The sequence below is a fragment of the Trachemys scripta genome, chromosome 24 (genome assembly GCF_013100865.1).
Source record: "Trachemys scripta elegans isolate TJP31775 chromosome 24, CAS_Tse_1.0, whole genome shotgun sequence".
Taxonomy (NCBI): Eukaryota; Metazoa; Chordata; order Testudines; family Emydidae; genus Trachemys; species Trachemys scripta.
Genome location: NC_048321.1, coordinates 9,744,437 through 9,769,875, shown reverse-complemented (window position 1 = coordinate 9,769,875; position 25,439 = coordinate 9,744,437). Strand labels below are relative to the sequence as shown.

General features: G+C 49.2%; 1 protein-coding gene across 8 annotated transcripts in view; it reads right to left on the bottom strand.

The window, feature by feature from the left end:
* MEF2D (myocyte enhancer factor 2D) overlaps positions 1 to 18,791 on the bottom strand; it is a 172,062-nt gene extending 153,271 nt beyond the window's left edge. For all 8 annotated transcript variants that reach the window (XM_034756671.1, XM_034756674.1, XM_034756677.1 and 5 more), the window contains exon 1: positions 18,402 to 18,791. The gene's annotated coding sequence lies outside the window, so the exon portion shown is untranslated. The remainder of the gene's footprint in view (positions 1 to 18,401) is intronic.
* Positions 18,792 to 25,439: the final 6,648 nt, after the last annotated feature.

Sequence of the window (25,439 nt, the reverse complement as noted above, 5' to 3'; positions counted from 1 at the left end):
ACCCAAAAAACACATCAGGCATCTGCTACCACCTCTGAGCTCAACTCAAATTGCCCGGTAAGGAGACACAACTGTCTCTCGGGTCCAACGGGAGTGAAGACGTCACATGGTACATCCCCACCCTGTTGTCCCAAGACAAACGCCGGTGAGCCAGGGGACGCAGGCTGCCTTTGGTGTCCACTGGTTTCAAAACAATCAACATACAAGAGGCAATTGAATTTTAAAGAGGCCAAAGATTAGGGAAATTGAGGCTGGAAACTTACAGAGGAAATTTGCTGCCCTGGTCCAGCAACATGCTTGTCTCGCCTGGTGGGAAAGTCTCTAAAACTTCAGGAAAAAGAAACAAAATGCCCTCCCATTTTATCCCCTTAGGACTGAAAACCCAGAGCAAAGTTAGGCCCTGGATGCTGCAGCTTTTCCGAGTTCCTACGGAGTCTGGGCAACCTGCCATGAGCAACAGCGGCTCCGGGGGTGTGGAAAAAAAAATAAGTGTTTATTTTGGGGGATGAGAGAAAACTTGCAATGTACAAACTGCGGAGGCAAAAAAAAAAAAAAGAAGTGTTTCTGTCGCTCCTGCCAACACTGCGCGCCTCGCAATATAAAGACTTTTGTTCAAGATCCAAGATTTCTGGTGGGAATACTTAACTTACTAAGTATATTCTTTCCTGGGGCTTACGCCTAGAGAATCTAACAAGATCTCATTCATATACCACCTAGGAGAGTCAGCCCCTCTCATCGCAAGGGTGGCTTCCATGTTTGCTGTAATACCCTATATGGCCCTCTTTTTAACATAGGGCGGTGGCTCGGAATGATCCAGTGATTTGGGCACTGGGCTGGGAGCCAAGAGACCTGGGCATTGATTCTTAGCTGTGTTCTGGCCCCTTTACTCCGCATCATCCTAGCCTCTCTCTTCCTGCTGCAAAAGCTCATGTTAAGAGCTCTCTCTTCCTGCTGCAAGCTGATGGTTGAGCTAAAGGAGAATCCCCACTTGCTGCTAGCAGTATAGGGCCAATGACACACAGTTGAGCCATTCTGATTCCAATCTTACATACACATGCACGTGCAGCCACCCAGCCCATTATAATCCCTGCCTCGTAGTGCACTGGGAAAGATTAAACGAGCTAATACTTGAAAAGGACAATCTACGTGCTAAATATCCTTCTCACCTCAATTGTTTTCTCCCTTGCCAGCAGCATTCAGCGCTGCCCGGATAGCATTAGGAATTACTGAAGAGACACCGGAGGACAAGCTTCCTCCCACTGTGACCCAGATTCCCCGTCAGCCTGATCCTTCAGTGAAGTCATAATCCAGTGGGGGAGGGGGGATTGGGGTTCTTTTTTTTTTTTTTTAAGCATCCCAGAGCGTTGCCATGGAAATGACTGTGATGCTATCATTTGTTAGCAGAGGAACCAAAACTGTGACGAAGGCAAAAACACATGGGCTCAAACCAGACGGCCGCTAGAGACGAAGGGCAGCTTTGTCGCTCAGGCCCTGCGCTGAGGTTCAGGAGACGCGGGTTCGATTTCTGCTCCCGTCATGGGGCGTGTCTGCAATATCTCCGGAGATCGGATTACAGCCTGGGTTGGGAAACCCACGCTAGCTAGCGGGGCTCAATATAGCAGTGAAGACACGGCAGCACCTGGGGCCCTTGTGTTGCTAGCTTCTTCCGCTGTGTCCTCTTTTCAGCCGTGCTAGCTAGAGGAGAGGTAGCTAGATTGGAGCTAGCACGCGTATGCAAATCCATGTAGCAGTCACACCCCGATGGACTCCCTGGGTGAGTCAATTAATCTCCCAGAGCTCTAGCTCCCTATCTGATAATAATCCGTTCTTCGTCTGTTTAAATTACAACCTGTTTGGGGCAGGGACTGTCTCTAACAACGGTCTCTGAACAACTCCCAGCTCTTGCTGGGCTGTAGGGATGCACCCAATGCGATATAAGCGGTTATCAAGGATCTTCGCAAAATGGGGTAAGGAGCATTAGGGGAAAAGGAGAAACCAATTAAATCTCTGAACCACGCTCCTCCTGGGTGGAATTCCATTGACTTCAACGGTCCCCAGCCCCCTCCTGATCTCAAGCCTAGGCGAGCAGATTAGCTCCCATGCAAAGAGACCCAGCTGACACGAGGGTATCTTTTTGCAGCTGTACCAATGGGCGCCCTAGTATAGATAAGGCTCCGGCAGTTGCGAGCATTTTTCACACTGAGACTTTCAAATCCAGAGGATTTAGAGACGTGCTGCAATAAATGGGTGTTGTGCCTCAAAATTCTCCAGGCAGCTTTGTCCTTATTTGCATCTGCTGGGAGCAAGATTAAAGGGCAACGCATCTACATTAGGGACTAGGATGACATACAAAGTTTTACCGGTTTAACTAGACTGGTGATTTTGTTAAACTGATTGAGTTAAACAGATGCAAACCCCTCTCTGGGCACTAATCATTTGATTTAAAGCCGGTTGGTTGTTCAAAAATATTGCCGCACCCTAGTTAAGGTTGAGCAGAACTCCCAGGTGAAACACCAACGTTTCAAAGTGCGCTGAAATCCACCTGGGTGCGCAGATTGTCTTGAAAATGGCTACACCTCAACCGGGCTCAGGGTAGGATCGGTGGTGCAAATTTGGGGTCACTTGGGGCAGAGGTTCCAGAGATACGGTGCCTAGAAAAAAAGAGACGGGCCATACTTTTTGCCTATTCTTATAGCTTTTTGGCACACAGCTGTGGCTCAAATGACAGCACTGTTCAGCACTAACTTGAGCTCACCTGCTTGGATTTGACCTCCATCAAAGCCCCAAAGGAAGCCAGAAAGCCCAAGGGACACCACACGCCCTCAGCCCATTGCCACTCAATCCCACGCACCCAGATAGTCACAACAGCTGAAGCCTGGCAGAGGAGGTGAGAAAAGCGGCATCTGCTCTGGTGCAGAGCACCTGGGATGAGAGCCTCAGATGGTATAAATCAGTACAGCTCCCTGCACTTCAACGGAGTGATGCGTATTTACATCAGATGGGGATCTGGAACCAGATTTTTAAGTTCTCAGCACTCAGAACTGGGAGTGGGTTTTCAACAGAGCCCAGCACCCAACTCCTGGCCTTGATGGGAGCTGAGCTCTGAAAAATCTATCCCCTGAGTCTAATGGAACAGTTGTGTAGATGGAAAGGTTGCTTTTAGAAGTGTCCTGAGCTGCCACGTTTGCCTGAAAACTGACTCGTCTTAGAGAAGCTGGGCCAACTGGCATTTGCATAACAAAAAGACCCCACATCTGCTCTGTTGGATTGTGTCAGATCTAGATCATATGCAAAGCAACCTTCCCGGCCTTTTCAAGTACCACAGCAAGACATTGAGGACTATAGGAACTGACACATCAGACCAGCGATCCATTTAGTCCTCTCAAAACAGTGGCCAGTACCAACTACTTCCGAGGAAGGTGCAAGAATCCCTGCAGTGATTGGATAACCTGTCCCTAAGGGAAGTATCTTCCTGACCCTGATCAGTTAGAGGTTGCTTTATGCCCTGAAGCATGAGGTTTTATAGCACTTCTAAGTGACCAGGGGCTCCTTGCATTCCACCTTACAATCTCCCTGTAACTCCTCCCAATCTTCCCCCATGCCAGGAGTTCTGAGTACCTCCTCCCATACCAGGGTACCTTAGGTTTTCTTAAAATCTGCAGAGCATTTAGGCATCTAGCTCCCATTGACTTCAGTGGGAGTTAGTTGCCTAAATACTGTTGAGGATCTGGGCCTTGATCTCCATGACATCATGTGGCAATGGGTTCCACAGTCTAATTATGTGCTGCCTTAACACAGATTTCCTTTATCAGTGTAGAATTTGCCTTCTTTCTATTTCATCAACTGTTCCTATGTTCTTGTACCACCTGCTGTCACTACTCATCTAAATAAAATCCTCTTCAAACTGATAGACCTTCTAACACCTCAGTTATTACAAACAATCAGCTCTCCAGTTCTTTTCAAACGGATGCAAAACACAGCATTGCCAACTCTCATGATTTTACTGCAAGTCTCGGGATAATTGTTTTTTTTTTTCCTCAAGCCCCACCTCCTGGAGCCCTGGGAATCTGAGAATCTTAGCTTTCACCTGAAAAAAACAAAAGCAAGTAATAGCCCTCATAGTTGCAAACCTAACCTCAATGCATCCCAACCAGATGAGTCTAATGGTCCCATCTGGCTTTAAAATCTATGAAGCCCAAAGGCTCAAAACCCAGAAGATAAATAAAAAGAAGCCAAAAATGTATTTTTATCTCATTTTTAAGCATGATTTTGGGGAGCCTGACTCATGATTTTTGAACATTTGGGGTTGGCAACACAAAGGATATACCAGCCCCCTACCCACCCTGGAAGAGTTTGCCATGGGACAGTGGAAGGGCTTAGATGTAGTAGTTCCGGGGGGGTAGATGGCTTCCAGGGCGGGAGGGAGGAGACGTTTGAAATCCTCAAAACCACTGCAAGCTGCTCTGTGTTTGTACAGTCGATTGGGAGCCCGTTCGTGAAGTCCTTTGGGAACCTCCAATGTTTCACTCACATCCTTCTCCTTCAGTATGCAGAAAAAGGTGACCGCCCGACGCTCCTCCAACCACCCGCTTACCAAGCCTAGATTTTGTGACCATCCCACGCCAATCTCACACTTCCCAGGCCACCCCACCTCTGCCAAGTGACTCAGAGACGGTTCCTTAGAATCAGAAGTTGGAGGGGAACCACAACAGGATTCACGGAAGGATGGAGGAGAGAGAACAATCTGATTGTGTGCTGCTTTCTCCCACCCGTCGGACGTGCCAGATCGGAGCTGCTGTACCGTAACATGTAGGAGGCTCGGCTTATGTTTTAAAAAGAATAATGTTCCTTTTAAGTCTGAGCCACCCAAAATAACAACGACCCTGAAGAAGGCAGTTCCTCTTAGGCCTTGCCTACGGTGGGATCAGCTGCCTCTGGGCAAGCCCCTAGTGGAGACATGTTTTGCACCGGTGCCTGGCTTCCGACCTGGTAATGTGCACCAGTGCAATTCCTGCAGCGCTGGTGTCAACCTTGTCTACATTAGAGCCCTGATTGCCCATCACCTGATGCAGTCATTTAGACCAGTGCAAAACGAGTCTATCATGCTCAGTTTTTCACTCTCAATTCGTACTGATGCAAATGACTGCAACAGCTTAGACTGTAAGCCCCGTGGGGCCAGGTCTGTCTTTTTTTTCTGTATTTGTACAGCGCCTGGCACAATAGGGTCCATGCAATACAAATCATAAATAATAATAGGCACCTCCTTCTGCTTGTGGCGGAGGGACATGCACCAGTGTCCAGTTAAAACAGGAACTTGCGTGTGCACCCTGAGCGAAAAGAACTGGGGAATGTGCTTCCATGCTGCTAAATGCCACGTGGCAGCTTTTCACCGAGCACCACCCCCACGCGAAAGGACAGCAGCAGCCCCCTTCCAGTCGGTTGGTGCAGGGAGCAAGAACCATACAAGCCACCAGCTGCCTAGGAAGAGAGACGTGGTTGCTCAAGCAACAAGGATCCCGCTTAGACCATCTGGTCCGCTTCTGTTTTAAAAAGCAAGGATCTTATAGATACACGTCTCCCCTCTCCCCCCCGCAGATCAAGGCGACAGATTTCTGCAGGGTGAGGAGGTAGCAGTCCCCAGCTAGAGCTCTGGGCAGCATCTTTGGGATTGGGCTTCGGATACTAGGAGCAAATGAGTAGAAAAGAGCTACGACTGTCAGCTTTCTACGTGGCATCTTGCAAGCCGGTAGGAAGGACGGCTGTACGGGTGTCAAGGAAGGGTTGAGCTTGTGGTTAAAGGACCAGAATGGGGCTCAGTAGATCCGGGTTTGACTCCTGGCCAGTCACCCGGGGCTAAATTCTCAAAAGCACGTTGGGTATGGAGCTCTTGAAAACATGGCCAGAATCATAGAATATCAGGGTTGGAAGGGACCTCAGAAGATCATCTAGTCCAACCCCCTGCTCAAAGCAGGACCAATCCCCAGACGGATTTTTGCCCCAGATCCCTAAGTGGCCCCCTCAAGGATTGAACTCACAACCCTGGATTTAGCAGGCCAATGCTCAAACCACTGAGCTAGCCCTCCCCCCAAATCTGGCCTTTATTTAGGTGCCTAAACAAGAGCTGGACTATTTAGCGGGGGGGGAAGCCCCACTTCTGGGCACTCCATCCTTGAAAATCCAGCCCACCGCTGAGATGTGAACCGAAGACGGGTCCCCCAGCTGCCGTTCCAGTGCCTTCACCACTGGGCCATCCTTCCTCTCCATTTACACCTGCAAATCAAGTTGCATTGCACTGAATTTGCCTGGGGTTCAGCCCATGCATGGGATGCAGTTTCATTTTATAAATCAGAACTAAATAGCATCAGCATAAACGTTACCCAAAAAGCAAAAAACAACCCAACAAAACCCCCTTTCCAGTGCAGTACACTAGCATTTGGGGACCCGTCTGACCCCATCTGACCCAGTCATCAAAACAATCTGCTTCCATAACAGAGTTTTCGTAAGAGCAAGGGGCAAGTCTCAAGGGTGTGCTTGGTGCACCCTGACATAACCACACCCGGGGGCCCAAGCGACAAACTTCCTGGCACTTCACCCCTTTGCCAGGACCCTGGGCAGCGTGAGAATTGTAGGAGAGACTCGGTTCTCAGTGCAAACACATGACTTAATGCACTGGGTTTCCAGTAAGTTATTCATCAAGGTCTGTGAACTGCAGTATATATAGATATAGATGGATATGGATATATAAGTACCATTAATAATGACATGATTTCATGCATGAGAGGCTCAGGTCTTTGGCCAGCATATTTCTTAGTTGTGCGGCTGGCAAATGCCAGAGCCGGTGTATGCATTACACAAAAATTTTCCTTTTGCACACACCACCATGGCTTTAAAGGGTGAAATTCACAATCCCTATGCAGTACGTATGTGCCACTTAAACTGGGGCTTATGCTCTCCTCAATGGCATTTACTATTTCTCAAGCATCTAGTTTTCAACAGCTCATAAGCCGTGCTAGAACAACAGGAATATTGATGCTCCTTTTTCCAACACCGGTGTCGTGTTCTGACACGACCGTCATCTCTCTGATGGGCAGTAGCAGGTATCTATGGCCTTTGCACATCGGCCTCCCAGGGGAACAGAAGTTAGTGGCGTAAAGTCTGGGTATGTTCTAAGTGTCGCTTGCTTTATTTACACATATCTTCCAGAGATCTCACCTCAATAGCAATGCCGCAACGCCGTCCCAAGAGCTGACTCTAGCAAAAATTAAACCTTCCATCTGCTTGCAACCACTTTCTCTACAGAGAACCTTGTAACTCAGCCAACAGCAACACAAGCTTTCCTTCCAAGACTAAAAACTTGCTCGCACAAGGAGAACTTGGAAAACTGTGTGTAACAGTGCCACCTGGTGACATCTGTCACAACAAGAGACACAGCACAACAGTGGGCTGGTCTTGTGGTCAAGACACTGGCCTAGGGCTCCAGGAGGTTGCATTCAATTTCTGGCTCTGTCACAGACTCTCCTGGGCAAATTGCTGAGCTACTCTGTGCCTCAGTTTTCCACCTGTAAAATGGGGACAATAATCCTTGTTGGCCTTGACTAATCAAACAGTAAGCTCTCTGAAGCAAGGACTCTCTCATGCTCTGTATAGCCTAACACAATGGCGTTTTGAGGAACAGCTGTAAGACAGATGACAATAACTTTCAGATTCAGCCGAAGATGAGAACTGTCCCCAACACTGAAAGACAGGGGCCCAGTCCTGCCAACTGTCCACTGATTTCAAGGAAAGTTGCATGCCAGAGGGATGCCTGCAGAGTGAGGTCCCATTCAATTATAATTAGAGAGATCACGACTGTCAGGAAAACTAGTGCGTGGGGAGGGAATCTCCAAACTTAACTCTCTCACAAGCCTGGCTCCCGTCTCCCAAACACCAGTGTGAAAACAGGATTAACCCCCAGTGAAGCCAGAGGAAAGAATCGGCCCACAAACATTTCACGGCAGGGCAGTTTTCTTTCTAGACTTCAGGGTAATAACTTGGTAGGCCAACGAACCAACCTATGTATTCAGTGGCGTTATCAAGACCTGTATTGGACAAGGTACCTGCTCGGCAGCTCCATGACACGTAAATTACAGGGCTCTGTCGTGTTGACCAATAGGCGCGCTGAGATTGGTTTCATGACAAATCCCACGCCCTGAGACACACCCCTTCTTTGTAATTGCCTCCAGATTGCCAAGCACTGACTAAAGGGGACATGGTCCAGAGTTTAAAAGCACAAGACAAGACGCTAAGAGAACTGGATTCTGTTCCTTATTATTATGTATTCGTATTACAATAGCACCTAGACGCCGTGGTCCATGACGCTGGCACAATACAGATCGTCAATAGTGACGACGTCTATAACACGGTTATATCGTCATTTAGTCACCCATTCCAAACTATTTCATCAATTTACTCCACATAAAGTAAAAGTGCATCTTAGAACCCTTTGGGGCCGTGAGACAGAAGCAATAGCATGCAAGCTTTGCAAACAGCTCCTTTAAGGCCCAGAGAAAGCAGGCAGTTGGCTTTGTCAGTCTATTAACCATCTTGAGACGCTGCTTTTGCACTAACAATGACTTCAGCTGATCCTGTACCAGCCAGATCCCTTCTGCGAGTGTAAACCAGCGTAGCCCCCTAGACGTCAATGGCGTGGCACCGGTTTACATGAGCCGAGGATCTGACCTACTTAAAAAGAACAGCAAGACCAAGCTATCGGGTGCGTTGCATTTGAGCGGAGAGGTGTGATTCCCAGCTCACGCAGAGTTGCCCTCAGTAGCTCAAGCAGACCTAGCGTGCTAAAAGTAGGCGGGTGGCCAGGACAGCATGGGTGGCGGCTCAGACTAGGTACCCAAGTACATACCCAGGGGGTTCAAATGCCACCCCGCCACATGGCTATTTTTAGCATGCTAGCTCAAGATAGCACAGGTAGGCCCATGCCAGCTGGGAAGGACACCTCCCCGCTCAAATGTAGACGCACCCATTTAGGCTCCAGTTAACACACCTGGAATGGGATACTGTTGATGGGTGCCATCCACTGAACAAACAAAGGAAACTGTAAGTTTCCTAGTGAAAATAAATGGGGCAAATTCACACCTGCGATTCCTACCCCAACTAGCATTCACCCTAAGGGGTTTAAATTTAAAATAACATGATGCCTTTTACCTCAGTGCACTTTACAAACAAATCACTGGTCTATACAGTATTTGCCCCATACGGAGGGATGATGTCCATGAGACAACTACTGCGGAAATCACTAATTTGTGCCTCATGGAGAGCCACGTGATACCTTTCATGCCTCTTTAGCGCTCTCACCTGCACTCTGCCCACCAACACATCTCTGGTGGAGTGACAACTTTTCAAAGCTATGAACTGCTTCAAACAGGGTACCATTCGAAAAACAACCACCGCCCGCTAGGGAACGTCTCCTTCTTCTTCCCCGGAAAGACCCTAATTACTACTGATTTAAAGGGCCTGATTCACATTTATATTAAGGCCCCTTTCGTCTGCTCTGGATGTAAATTACAGGTCCGGTCTACACTTAGAATTTAGTTTGACATGGCTACAATACTTCAGGATGGGAAAAATCCAAACCTCTGAGCGCCGTAGCTATGTTTAGATGCAGCTAGGTCAACGGAAGAATGTTTCCTACAATGGCAGGAAAGCCTCTTCTGTCGCTGTAGGGTGCGTCTATGTTATGGGGCTATGCCACTGTAGTTAATGCACTGTAGCTATGCCGTTATAGCCACTGTTGTGTAGACACGTCCTTGGTCACCTCACTTAAAATCCCCTTTATGCTGCAATGGGGCCGGAGTGCAAAGGTCAGATCACAGTTTTTAAAATCATGCCTAAAATATCACCGCTCCCCCAAAAAAAGCTCTTTAGACCTTGTTCCCGCAAACGCTGACGCAAATGAGCAATTTTACTCCAGCAAGTCGTCCCATTGACTTCAATGAGATTAGTCGCAGGAGTATAGTTACACATACATGTAAACTGTTTGCAAGACAGGGTTCTTATTTTAATTGCCTGGGACCAGATTCTCATTTACGATAAGATCTCTTGACACCGCTCTGATAGTGGAAAGGGGCGTTGGGCGAATGAAGCTCTCAAGCATACCCTGTTTAAGAACCCAAAATGCTACCAGCAGGAAAGAATTCAGGCCCTCCATTTTAGTTTCACCATTCTTCATAGCATGTTAGTAAGTATCAGTTTGATACAAAGAATAAAATCGTAGTCATAAGAGTATCTACTGTTTTTTGGATCTTTACTCAGAAGCAGGGAAAGAGGGCATCAGGTTTTCTGGCATTGATTATAAGGTCTATGGCTTCAGTTCCTCTCTATACAAACACAGCACAGGTATCAGGTAGGGGCTGAGACATTTACACAGCGCAATACTAGCCAAAGCGTGGCAGAGTTCCAGCTCCACTGGCGAGACGTACACACTCGGCCTCTAGAAAGCCCAGCGCTTAATTGCGCGTTGCAGGAATAATCTATGACCTGCTTGTCACAGAGCAGTGAGTTACACACGCATCTCTGACGCTCGGCGCATCCCTGGCTGTTTCAGCAGAGGAGTTGGTTAAGAGCTGGGAACGTTTCAGAATCAGTGGGATGACGCCTCGGGCGATGGAGCCGACCCCAGCTCAGAGCCGTGCCTCAAAGCGTGGCTGACACATTCACCTGTCTTTCTCCCTTCACCAGCTAGTGCCTCACACACACCCCTTTGGGAAATCCTTCATAACTGGCAGTCTGGCCTAGCGGATAGGGACTCAAGAGAGCTGAGGTCCTGGCCCTGCCGCTGGCCTACTCGGTGATCTAAGGCGAGTCACTGCACCTCTGTGCCTCAGTTTCCCCTTGGGGGACTGATGATACTGACCTCCTTTGTAACGTACTTTGAGAGCTATGGCTCAAAAGAGCTATAGTATAATTTGATCTTCCCTCTCCTTTCTAACATATTTAGTCGAACAGAGAAATACTTACCAGTGTCGACATTTAATGCATCCTGAGCATCTAAGTTAGCATCCGTTTAAATGAATGGGACAATTGACACTTTAGAGCTATTGTTCCAGGCTCTCTGCAAACTCAGGCTGAATGGGCTTTTCCTACAGTAGGAAGGTTCACTGGCAAAAGTTTTGCCGGCACAGTGCCACGGACAAAACTATTTTGGAAAAGTGCATTCACAGTCTACCACTTGGTGCCTTATGTCCATATAGCTCCTGGTTCGTCAGCACCAAGCGTAGTGCATTGTGGGTGGGCATCCCAGTGTCGTCCCCCCCTCTCCCCTCGGTCAGGTGCACTGCCTTGTGGGAAATTGTTACTGCATAGAGTGGGCCACTGCTGTGTACAATTATTATATTGTGGGGGTGCCCAAGAGCATCAGTCATGCCCCATCGTGCCAGGTGCTGTATAAAAAGAGAACACAATGACCATTCTTGCCCCCAAAGAACTAACAATATCATGGGATACCCACATGTCTCTCTGAGAATTGTGGGAATTTGGCAAGCTTTCCCAGTAAACGTTTTTAGTATAGAGCAGTTCTAAGAGGTTGGGCCATTCCCCCCCCACATGTTCCTCCCCCCCACCCACACACACTTCACCTAGCCCTTCTGCTCCAGGCTTTAGAAAGCACTAGTCAGTTGCCCAGTCCAGAGAATAAAGTGGTTTGAATACATTCCTGGATACTTTTTGCAGAAAGATTTATTTTATAGCCCCCATGCTTTTTATTATCAACAAGAACGATTGTTGTTTTAAACAGGAGGGAAAAAAAAAAAAGCTGTAAGCAAACAAGTGCAAAGAAAAAGGATGGAGCACGTGACGGCAGAGTGAAAGATTGAAAACGACAGATCTGCGAAGGGAGAGCTGCTGGCAGACGACAGTCGGAAGAGGACTAGATTCACCTTAAAGGGAAAAGCACCACACGCAGCAAACTGCTTCTTTAATAAAAAAAAAAAAAAATACTAAAAAAAGGTCAGCCTAGAGGTCTCCCAACATCGCCGAAGCTCTGCTCAAACCAGATGTTTAACAAAATACAGCTCTTTATTGATAGGTTTATGTAATTTTTAAAAAAGAAGAGAGAAATGCCAGAGAGAGAGAAGTATCAAATGCCACTTCTTAGGAAGCCGTAGGCTGATCTGTGCCATCTTAACTCTGATGGCCTACTTATTATTATTCCTTATTTGAACGGCAGTCACACCAACCAAGATCAGCACCCCACTGTGCTAGGGGCTGTACAAGTAAACAGGACTTTCTCTACACACAGAAATGGCACTGATTTAATTCAATCGGTTTTTAAATCAATTAAAGGTTTGTCTACAGGGAGCCATCCAGGAAAATGAATCTGAATTAAGGAGAGGTGTCAATTTGAAGTGGATTATTCCAACCATACTCAACCCCTGTGCGAGCACCCTCATTCAGAATTAAATGACCTTAATTTGATTTATTTTAAATTTACTTTTGGAACCAAATGAAGGCCACTTTCATTCGGAAGAACAGCGTTCACACAAGGATTTAATGCAGTTTAACTAATCCGCTTCAAAGTCACATGTGGGGGTCTCCTGTACAATTAAAACTATGAAAAAATTTGGGCCCTGTATGCACCGTAGCTAGGTCAACCTAACCCCAGCTGTAGATGCAGCAAGGTCAATGCAGCGGCCGTAGCCGCTGTAGTGTAGACATACCCCTAGTTACTTTGGATTAACTTTCCCCATGTAGACAAGCCCTAACTCGAATTAAGAACACTCCTTTTTTCCAAGCTACCCAGTGGGGGAATTCTTATTCCATATTCATTTACGTTCTGGCCCCGTTGCATCAGCCTGAAAACGAGTGTAAGTTACAACATCCCCAGTGAAAGGCCCTTTTATGCTGCTGGGAAGTTGGGGCTGGGGCGAGGGGTAGAGCCACTGTAATGCCTGTAGTGTAGACACGGCTTTAGCGTAAATGACAATCAGCCCTGGTTTTAATTCACACTATCTGTTATTTCAGTGGAGATGCGTGTGGAGATTAGCTTTTAGCTCAGTCACTGCAATCGCCTTCTGTGGACTTTTCTAAACCAATTTACGGCCAGGGAGTCACCCCAATGTAAGTACATTAATTTAAAAACACGGTTAGTTAGATCAGAGCAAGTTCTGCACACAGGTTAAGCCCCAGCAAAAGACAGTGTGGCCTAGTGGATAAAGCACCAGACTAGGACTCCAGAGACCTGAATTTCGTTCTTGCCTCTGCTGCCATCTGACACTGGACAAGCCCTGTCCTCATTCTCTGCTTCAGTTTCCCCACCTGTAAAATGGGGCTAATGAAACGGACCTTTGTAAAGCACTGTACAAAAGCTAGGTGGTGGTATTATTATTCCAAAGAACTTGCAATGAAAACAGACCAAGAGTGGGAGTGAAAACAGGCGCACAGAGATGTTCCTGGTCAGTAGCAAAGCCAGGAGAATGGAGCATCCCAGGCTAGCACCCTGTCGACAACAAACACGAATTTAGAGACACCAACGTCCAAATACTGATTTTCATACACACAAAAGTAATTTAACAGAGAGAAACAACTCGGGAAAAGAAAATCTGAAACTGTTTCAACATATTTAAAAAAAAAAAAGAAGCATTTCCTTTAGATACACATATTTAACAGCGACCTGTTCTCTCTCCCCTGATTATTATTTTTTGGGAGTGTTATGGTGAGGTCCAGACACTCTAACTGAGATCACAGCTCCCTTGTGGATAATGGTAACTGACCTCTTTTGGGCTGTGAGATCTACTAAGGAGAAGCGCTAGATGGGGGTTAGGTATTGCTACTGTACTAGGTTACACACACACACACACACGACTACATTAACAGAGTCATGCATTCCAAGGCCATTCCAATTACTGTTCCCAACTGGCTAAGCATTGTGCACGTTTTATTATTTTTGTTACCTTGCCCTCTCCCACATATTGACACCCCGCCTATCACAGCCACCGGTTATGTCTTTAAGTCTCAATTCTTTGGGGGCAGGGACTTGTCATTTGCTATAGGTTTACACGGCAAGCTAGGACAATGGGATCTAGGTCTGATCGGCCTCTAGGCACTACCACAGTACAAATGTTCAGTAATAAAACTAAGAGACAGTCCCTGGTCCAAAAGCCTTATACTCTAAATAGACAGACATCAAAGGATGAGATAGAGAGCTATTATTATGCCCATTTTACAGATGAGGAAAATGAGGCATAGGGACAGCGAGGACCTGTGAACACTGACAAGTAGTACTGCTTTAATTATACATGACCTATGAGGAAAGCTTGAACGAAATGGGCATGTTTAGCGTAGAGAAGGGAAGACTGAGAAGGAACATGAGAACAGCAAAATGTTGACAGAAAGAAGACAGTGATCAATTGTTCCCCCACGTCCACCAAGGATACAACCAGCCCAATTTGCAGGGAGATTTAGGATATTAGGAAAAACTCTCTCACTCTAAGGGGAGTTAAGACGTCCAAAGGAGGTTGTGGAATCCCTGTCATTGGAGGTTTTTCAGAACACGCTGGACAAACGCCTGTCAGGGATGGTCTAGGTTTACTTGGTCCTGGCTCAGCGCAGGGGGCTGGGACTAGATGACCTCGTGAGGTCCCTTCCAGCTCTAAAGTTTTCTGATTTTATACCAGCATAATAAAAGCGGCAAAAAAAAAAAAACCTCCACTGTGGATGCAATTATAGCGGCATCAAAGTGCTTATATCAGTACAACACACTGCAGTTTAGGAAGCAAAATAAGCTAGTTCAGTATAACTCAGTCACACGGGGGCTTTTATCGGCATAATTATTTCGGTAAAAAATAAAATCACACCCCTCACCTCCCGCCCTCCCCCCAAAAAAGTGTTATATCGCTAAGACTTTAACGTCTAGACAAGGCTTTGTCCAAGGTCATACAGGGAATCCAGGGTGGTGCAAACTCCTCTGCTTTTCACCTGAGTTGTTATTTATACCAGTGCCAGGTGGGTGCTAATTGCTACCAGAGCAGAATGGCACCTTTCGTTACCTCCACTTTGTGAGGCTTCCGTTCCGCTTAACACTTCAACACCTGCTTCACTTTAAGCAGGGGAGTGGCCTTGACTTCAATATCGCACGCTAACAGTGAAGCACGGACTTCACTGCTTTGCTGAATCAAGGCCGGAGGGGGTGCACTGAACCTGCGTTTGCTGAACACCCCCACAGCAGAGCCACGCACCCTCCAGACCTGTCTAGCCGCAGCCACGTTGCAGTGACCCGGGTTTGACACTAGGATTTCAGGGGGTGTTTCGCAGGGTTCTTAGCACCTTGCTGACTGGAGCCGTTCTAGGAGCTGGTTCGCGGGGTATGGGGGGAGAATGCGTCTCTCCCTCCAGAGCCTACGCAAGTTGTCGGACAACGGAGAACCAGGCCCTGTCCATCTATAACACATTTGCCCAGACAGAGAGAAAAATAGTTCAAGGCACAAATTGTACCACTTTAATTATAGCAATATTGTTAAAGTGATATATACCCCTCCCTTAGTGTAAATGCAGTGATACCAGGATAAAGGTGCTTATACTGGTATAGCTACAGGAGAATAAATATCCCAGTATAAAGGTACCTTTATAACTGTACCCACTCTAGTAGTTGTCCTGGTGTAACTATCAGAGGGGTAGCCATGTTAGTCTGTATCCACAAAAACAACGAGGAGTCCGGTGGCACCTTAAAGACTAACAGATTTATTGGGCATAAGCTTTCATGGGTAAAAAACCTCATTTCTTCAGATGCAACTATATCGGGGGGGGGAGGAATTGTAACAGAATAACTAGGTCAGTTAGGGGTGCAAAATCTGTGTTTCAGCCGGGCCTCGGGCCCCTTTGTGCAGACAGAGATGGGTAAAGGGTCCTTAGTGCAACTGAGAATCAGACATTCGAATGGGCGGTATGGCGCTCAACGATCCCTTTCCAAATGGAGCAGCCCTCAGTAGGTGCGCTCCAGGTTCTGTTCCACCTACAGTCGAAAGACCCAGCACTCAGTTCTCATTGCCTTTCCAAAAACCAAACCGGCAGGGAGAGCGGAGAAAGGGCCCTCCGTGAAATGTCAGCTCCGCACAGCCGGGAGAGCTAGGGCAGAGGATGTTGGGGGGGCGTGGAGCACGCAGGAGAAGGAAATGGACCAACTTATGGCTGACCCTTCCCAGCCATCGGCCCCCCCTTTTCCTTCACATGTGGAGACAGCTCCTTGGGGATTTGGCAGGGGGTGAGAACAGACACCCAGAAGGAAAGAGCCGTGTGCATGTCTGCGTCTGTGCAAGAGACAGACAACATCCAAGCAAAGGGCAAGCAGAGATCTACTGATGGCAAACAAGCATCGCAGATGCAACACATATGCCAAACAACACCCAGATCCGACGGCACCTCAGCGGGCCTCTGAGACACAGAGTCTTTCTTAAACCCTGCTCCCATTCTCCCCTGCGATATTTCTGTTGGCCTGCCACCCCATTCAGGTCGTGGGACGTGCCTCTGTCTCCTGTCACCCTCAGCGACACTGGCACCCTCCGAGACAAACCTCAGCATTCCCTAGAGCTGCCAGATCCCAGAAACCCGCACGCACACTGTCCTGTGGCGACTGTTGCCACCCCCAAGGCGTGCGCCCACCCCCACCTAACACCCCTCTACCCCCACCCCGAGGGGAGTCTCGGCTCCTCACCACAGCACCTTATTCTCCACCTCACCCACACTCACACACACACACACAGAGACACAGACTAGCCTTCAGCAACATTTCAACCAGAGAGGAACAAACAACCACAGCTGTCAGTCCCCAGAACAGGCAGCCGTCCAAGTCATTGAAGCCCTGGGACTCTATTTACCATCGCCCTTCCTAAAAGCTGCTGTTGCCAATCAAATCTCTCTCCCTCCTCCCCCCCACCCCCCATCCCCACCCCGGTGCTCCATATACTAAGCCAGCCAGCCTCCCAAACAGATGGGCACTGCTCCCAGCTCCCCAAACGGGGGTGGGGGGGGGCTGTTGCTCCCAACACCCCAAGCATAGGGTGGGGGTGTTGCTCCAATCCCCCGTCCCATTTTAGTGGCTTTAGCTGTCGCCCATCACCCCAGGAAGGAGCAGCTGCCCAGGGCGCTGTCCCTCCCCATGGCAGAGACGCACACTTCGGCATTTAGAAGCTCTGGGACCCTCTCTCTGTACTTACGCCACACTGCTGCTCCTGCCCCCAGCTACCAGCCACCCCCTGTCCCCCACCAGACTCTCGCTGCTCCCCCCAGCTACCAGCCACCCCCCGTCCCCCCCCCCCACCCCCCCTGCCCCCCCCAGCTACCAGCCACCCCCTGTCCCCCACCAGACACCTCTGCNNNNCCCCCCCAGCTACCAGCCACCCCCTGTCCCCCACCAGACACCTCTGCCCCCCCCAGCTACCAGCCACCCCCTGTCCCCCACCAGACTCTCGCTGCTCCCCCAGCCTTCCCTCCCCACTCACCCTCCTGGGACAGATCCTCCTTCCCCTCTGCACCATTTTGGTGGCCGCTGCTAAATGGCAGGATTCAAAGTCCCCATTTCCCCCCCCCCCCGTAACCCTCGGCAACAACCTCAGCTGTCAGCCACACACACACACACTTTCCCCAAACAACAGGCGAACACCACAGATCTGGGACTCTCTCTCTCTCCCCCCTACCCCCCTTCCCAGCTGCTGTCTCCCAGCCACCCTCCCCCAGGCACCTCCAACCCTGACAACATTTCTTCCCCTCTGCACCATTTTTTTTTCCGGTGGTTGTTGTCAAATGGCACCAGAACCTCTCTCTCTTTCCTGTCTCCCACCCCAAGCGACATCTAAGACCAAGGCGGGGGGAGGGACAGGGGGATCGACCCCACCCCGTCCTCGGCCGCCCTGCAGAGCTGTCAATGCCCTGGCCCCGCACCGGTCCCCCAGCTCTGATCCCCTCCCCCCTTTGCAAACAGCCGCTGCTGTCAGGCAGACACAAGGGAGGCAACACCTCGCCGCCGCCTGTATTCCTCCCTTCACCTCTGCACCATTTTGGCGAGGGGTTGTTTTGAAATGTCAGAGGCGGCTGGAGGATGCGCTCGCCGCCCTCCCGCCCCGCAGCCAGAATCGATCCCGATCTATGGATCCATCACCCCCCCCCAGCCGCCCATCACCGTGGTACCCAGGCGAGGCCGACCCGCTGTCCTGCTGTTATAAGAACTGTGCCCCTAGTCAGGGCTTTGTCTTATAGAGGCGCCTATCCCCCCGTCTCTGGATTTCACACTTGCTCTGTGGTCACCCTAACCCCGGCTTCCACCCAAGCCCATCCCCACCCGGACTCCCAAAGCTGTCAGTCCACCGCGACCCCCAGGCTACCCCTCCACCCCACACACCCCCCCCCAGGACTCGACTTACCCTCCAGCGTCCGCTTCCGCGCTGTCTTCCCCCCCAAAAAAGTCGCTGCCAGGAGCCAGGAGCCCCCCCTCCGGGGATGGGGTGTTGTTGGAGAAGTGGAGGCTCCAGAGAAGCAACAACAACAACCAAACAACAACAACAGCAGCACCGCAGCCACACTTCAGAGGCGAGCCCGGGCAACCAGGAGCAATCTCAGTGTCTCAATGAACTTCCTCCCTGGGGTTGCGTGTGTGTGTGTGTGTGTATGTGTGTGTGTGTCGATTCCTTCCTTCCTCCTTTTTGGCTACAAAGGTAACTACTTCCAACCCACCGGGGAAAAGACACAACGTAACCACCAGCTAGTGCAGTCTAGCATGCCGGGACGGACAGATGGCTCCCCACCCACCAATGGCCAAGCCCGACGCAAGGCCCGGGGAGGGAGGGATTAGCTACCCAGCACCCTCCTCTCCACCCCCACCCCTGCACCCAAGCCACCTCCCCCCAAAGCTAGGCTGTGGCGTGGCTTGCTGCGAATCCTTCCGCCTGGAGGACTAGCAGCACCAACCCAGGGTTATGATCTTTGCAGGGTTTCAAGGGGCCTGGCTGGCACCTGGCTGCTTTCTGGTCTCCATCCCCTTCCCCGTCACTAGATGTCAGGAGAGGGTGGCCAGGTGTCCTGATTTTATAGCGACAGTCCTGATGTTGCATCTGACGAAGTGAGGTTCTTACCCACGAAAGCTTATGCTCCCCATACGTCTGTTAGTCTTAAAGGTGCCACAGGACCCTCTGTTGCTTTTTACAGATTCAGACGAACACGGCCACCCCTCTGATACTAGTCCTGATTTTGGGGGTCTTTTTCTTATATAAGTTCCTATTACCCCCCCACCACCACCCCCTGTCCTGATGTTTCATATTTGTTCTCTGGTCACCCTATATCAGGAAAGCGCTCCTTCAGACCCTCTGCACCTCTATTTTTGTGGCCCCCCCCCTCCCCGGGGCGTTGTTCTCAAGCAAAATCCTCCAGGCGTGGACAATTGCAACCCCAGTTCTGGTCTAGGGTGACCAGATGTCCCGATTTTATAGGGACAGTCCCGATATTCAGGGCTTTTTCTTATATAGGCGCCTATTACCCCCCCAACCCCGTCCCGATTTTTCACATTTGCCAGCTGGTCACCCTAGTTCTGGTCTGCGTTGGTTCTCATGCCGCGAGCCTCACCATAGCATCTGAGTGCCTTCCAGCCGTGCACTAGCGGGGCTGGAACAATGTGTACAGTGGGGGTGCTGAGAGTAGGGTGACCAGACAGCAAGTGTGAATAATCGGGACAGGGGTGGGGGGTAATAGGTGCCTATGTAGGAAAAAGCTCCAAAAATCGTGACTGTCCCTATAAAATCGGGACATCTGGTCACCCGAGCTGAGAGCCATTGAACCAAACTGTATACCCAGTATATGATGGAAACCATTTCAAGCCAGGCGGTGCAGCAGCCCCTCCCTCTTCGCCCGCCTTGTTCCAGCAGCGCCCCTGCACCGATGGTGAAATTCGGAAGGCAGTGGGGTGTTTTTAGACATGCAGCGAACAATACTGCGGGATGTATCTCAGATAACAAGCAGTGTGGCCTAGTAGTTAGAGACGAGGGTGCTGGGAGTCAGGACTCCTGGCTTCTATTCTTGTTTCTGGGAGGCGGGTTCGATCTGGTGGTTAGAGGTGAAGGGTGGACGTCAGGACTCCTGGGTTTTTGTTCCTCGCTCCACGAGGGCATGGGATGAGAACAAGAAACTGGGCCCTGAATTGCAATGAATGCCACTTTACACCAGCTAGAGATCTAACCCACTGACTTCAACAGAACTAAGGTGGTGTAGACACAGTAGGAATCGGTCCCATTGATTTAAATGGAGCTACGTCAGTTTCAACCAGCTAAGGCTCTGGCCCAAAATATTTAAAGCCAAAAATGTACTTTCACCTTACATAATAATAATACTTAGTGTTTTACCATTTCCAAGCACGGTACAAATATTCACTAACACCCGACAACCCTCTGTATGGGGAGGTGGCAGATTATCAGCATGTTAGAGGGGAAACTGAGGCACGGATCAGTGACGCAACTAGATCAACTCAGTGGCAGAGGCATGATTTGAATTCTGGAGTTCCTGGCCCCTAGCCCCATCCCTTGGCATGAGTCATTACTAGTCTTAAAATTCACACTGGAACATGTGTGTCACTCTTTGCTCCTCTAATGTTTCAAGGCTGGTCCTGTGGCTAAGGCCTCGGAATGGCACCCAGGAGTTCTGGATTTAGTTTCCAGCCCCGCCACAGCCTCCCCAGGTGACCTCGGGCAAGTCACTTCATTCCAGTATGAAGCTTACAGCCCAACCCGAATGGTCGATTGCACTGGATCATTTCCCCTCTCTCCCCCGCCCCTCACCAATTTTGGGGCTTGTCTAGACTAAGAAAATTTGCACTGGTGTATCTACATCAATTTAGTGACAAGGGTGCGAACAACTAGGACCTGATCCTCAGAGCGGCCCCTTGACACCTCTCTGCCATTAAAGGCTGTGCTAATTATACCTACGTCCACTTTAAGGTCCTTTTCAGGGCAAGGAAAAGGGGCCTTAATGTCATGCCCATTAGTGTCTGTCAGGTGCGCAGACAGCAGGGGGAGGGCGGCCCCTACATACATGAAATTAAAAGTTCCACTCACCCAATCAGGGAGCAGAACCAATACCATGTGGTTCGGGGGCGGGGGGGGGGCAATCACACCACACGAATTGAAGCAAGTCGTTTGCGAAACACGCCCATTGTCTGAAAATAGTTTGTTCAAAGTGCTGGGCCAATAATATCAAACACACCATAGGAAACGTGGGATGGGCTCTGGAAAGCTGGGCTGAGGGCTAGTTCTACTGGCTCTACAAATCAGCTTGCTCGCTTTTAATATTGGTTGCACCCCGAGGCCCCAACCAACCTAAGGGCTCTCCTGTGCTAGGTGCAGTATAAACACTAAGCAAGAGACAGTGCCTGTCCCAAAGAGCTCACACTATGCAAAGAGGTGAAAGGATTTTCCCCCAGGTCACCCAGGACACTATATAGTGGACCAGACTGCCTCTCTCGTATAGGCATTAATAGGAATTCTATCCCATTCTATTCTAGCCCTTCACTGGCCTATTTGGCCGCAATAAGAATAAAACTAAGGATGTTAATTCTTTCTTTTTAAATGACGATCTTACTTTCCTAAGTCAATCAAATCCATATACCCAACTTCCAATACTAATATTTTTCTTGTGTTCCACAATTTCCTGGCCCAGCTCCAGCCCAGGTTAATTACATTCCACCTTCTTAAATTCTTCCTATATGTAGTTTCAATCTGGATTAATTATGCTGGGATCACACTCCTTTAAAAATAAAGGGCGGGGGGGAAGGTCTCCTGGAATGATTCTAGCTGCAATGTTCCATCCCCTGGAGTAAAGCCAGTTTAAGGCACAGACTATCTAGACCCATGCCTGGTGTTCCCGTTCATGGCATCCCAGGAGAGCATCTCAGAATCTCAGCTTTCATTTAAAAAAGAATTTATTTTTATAGCCCCTGTGGTTGTGATAAAATGCTTGGATATGTGACCTGAATGTAACCAGCACAGCGAGGTCTTGCCTGAGTCTGCAGAGAGCCTGAGACAATTGCTCTGAAAGCAGAGAGTTGCCCAGAGTGTAACCAATGCAGCAGACATTAAAGCCAAGGGAAAAGCCGCCAGGCCCCCCACACCCATTCTGATCTTGACTGAGACCTTAAATAATAAGTTCCTGGAGAGTGGTGTGTGAGTGACAAGTTGGGAATGACTTCTCTGGGAAATGAGATAATCCTCAGGATGGCTAGAAGCACCACGCACTTACCACAACTGTTACATAGCATTCCACTTCCTCTGTGATGTGGTCTGCAGACACCTGCCTCCTTCTCGATGGAGGATCTGAAAGACCTGGTTCCCAGAGACAATAAGGCCCACTTAGGCCGCTCAGGCAGTACAGAGAGCCTTAAAGTGGGTGGATATGGCCCCCTGAGAATCCCCTCCTGCACAGGGACCCTCTCTAGCCAGTGTGGCGCTGGTATAAGGACCCTGCTTCCAGTCTTGAAATAAGGGTGGTGTAGCCAGAGCACACTGCATTACCAGAGCACGGGAACAGTGTATAAATTAGAGCAGCCATCGGGCAGCTCCCACTTACATCAGGACCTGTGCAGAGCCCTACATGGCCTCAGAATCTGAGAAGCACAAAGGTGGCCTTAAAGCCACCTTCATCCCTGCCCCAGCCACAGGAAAGGAGCAAATGAGTGTCAGGCCCATAGAATAATCAGGGGAAGCGTGGAATGGGAAGAATGACAGGGCGAGGACTGTATTTCTGCCAGCAAAAATTATGATCATTATTTATTATTTGTGTGGCAGTTGCGCCTAGTAGCTCCAGCTATGGGTCAGGACCCCCCACGGTGCTAGGGGCTGTACAGACACAGACACAAAAGAATTCCGAGTTAGGGGCTCCGCCATATGCAGACTCCAGTTAAGCCTTTTTGACACAAGCAATCAGCTTCTTCCAGAACATAAGTTCCAGCGCCGGTGGGAGGATCCACAAAGCGAGTGACTCAGGGCTGAGGAGGAATAGGGAAGTTTTACAATACGTTTGGTGTAGGAGGAGGCTCCCAGTGCACGGAAGGTAGGCGTCGAATTACACAATGTGTGTGTGTGTGTGTGTGTGTGTGTATACACACACATGCAGCATCAGGAGACTTTATGGCAGGGAGAGGTACATAAACATTGCATTTATACTAAAGCGGAGCGAATAAAGGACGTTGTATGTTCCCGTAGGGGGCAGGGAGACAACCGCCTGTCATGCTGACCAATACTGTCTCATTGTTTCCTTGTACTACCCTGTTGGTCTGTATCCAGCTGTTGTCTCTCATCTGATCCTTGGACTGCAATCTCTTTGGGCGAAGGGCTGTCTTTCTGTTCTGTGTTGGTACAGCACCTAGCACGGCAAGGTCTTGGTCCATAAGAAGAGCTCCGTGGTGCTACTGACATACAAATAATAAATAAATGATGGTGAAAAATCCCCAGGGTCTCTGCCAATCTGACCCAGAGGGAAATGCCTTGCAGACCCCAAATACGGACATCAGTGCCTAGCACAATTCTTCGCTGGCCCCTTGGCACGACCACAATAAACAGGACTAGTACTAACAGGCTTCACTCTGGGATCGGGGGACCATCCACACACAGAACAAACACCCAGCCTTTGCCCCAAAGAGCTTCCAGTCCCAATGGAAAGTTGTGACACGAATGGAGCCAAGGGCAGGATCGGGGCCTAAAAGCATTTGACCGACCTATAAGGAATCCGTTTCATGCGAAGGCCTCTATCCATATTAGATTTTTTTTTTTGTGCAACAAAATATATTTATACCTTATTATTTTTAGGAGATCTAAATTTTGGACCTGAGTTCAATGATAAGGATTGTTTAATTAACAACCCTGCCATCTTCCCTTTGTCTGCCGTGCTTACAGTTTCATGGACTCATAGAGGCAAGAAGGGACCACCTAGAGCTCAGGAAACTCAATAATTGTGGTACCCCAGGCCAAGAACAGGGAGGATTATGGGGAACAATGCCAGTGGAATTGACGAAGAAGATATGCCCAGCTGATCCGAGCAAATTTCATGTCAGATCCTTCCCACGTCATCTCAAGATGCATCTTGCTGGTGGACTTTTCTGTTTGTTTGGCTTTGGGGCTGTTTGCAGTTGGGTTTATTATTATTATTATTATTATTATTGTTACTGGTCCTATTTTTAGCACCATATCAGTTTATGCGGAGACGGAATTAGTCATCCCACTGAGGGTTGTTTGCACAGAATCTGGCGTGTTTGTTTTCCAATCAGCTGCAATCATGTAACCAGGAAAAAAAAAATCGTCTCCTATGGGCCCCACTCTCTCTCCTACGCCAGTTTAGTATAGGAGAATTCCTCCTGATCTGCACTGGTGCAAACAAGGGAAGAATGAAGCCCAGGATATTTCCAAGGCTCCTGGCAGCCCCTGGAAGATTAGAACATTTCTGCGAGCCTCAAAGTATTTTGGAAAGTCAGTTTCAGCTGCAACTTTTCTCTTGGGAACCAAATGCTGAGTAACTCTCTTCCCACACCACGGCGATGGGTTGATCTTTTCGTACGGCTGGTATGCAGTCTATTGACAATGGAAATTACTTTCCCTTGCCCCACGCCGGGAGGGGCAGGGTAGGAGGAGGACTCCTGGGTGCTCACACATAAATACACGCCACTTACGCTCGGGCAGCTCAGACGAAGGGTGAAAAACGTTTGCTACTTTCACACATTGTGCAAATAGCAGGAGTATAATCTCCCCGCAGTTGGGATGAAGATCATCCGCCGGGGTAAGTCAGCATTGACTTCAACAGAGCTATGTGGATTTACCCCAGCTGGGGATCTGGCCCTTCGGGCATAATTATGGGTAGCACACTGGCATGTACCACATCCCCCTCTAATGGTTAGTCAACTAGAGGATAACGACTTACTACTGCTGCCGGAGGAACCAGCACTCATTGGGGCCATCGGTGGGGTTCAAATTCACAGGACTTTTAGCTTTAGATTCCATTAGCCAACATATGCAGAGTAGCCACAACAGGACAAGGAAGGGTCACAGTGCACCGTGGCATGCCTCCTGTAGCCCAAGTAACAGCAGAGCTGAAAGTCCTGCATTCAGACCCTGCTGATGAGCCCCGGGAGGGTTGTTATTACATGGGCATTTCCCAGTGCTTCTTGCCTCTGGCCAGTCAGCCACTTCTGCTTCTTTCCACTGGTGCTGTTCCACCTGCCACACACACACCGCAGCCCACCTCCAAGCCGGGAGAAGTCCTTTGGGATTTGGTTCCAGTGCAATCAGGCTGCTGTGGGAACGGCCTCTACTGTGGGGTGAGTTTATTGGGTCTATCATGGGGTTAAAAACCAATCCCTGGCTCTTATATCGCACGGTTCATCCGTAGAACAAAGGGAAGTCAGCAGCATTTTCCCTGTGATACACATAGGG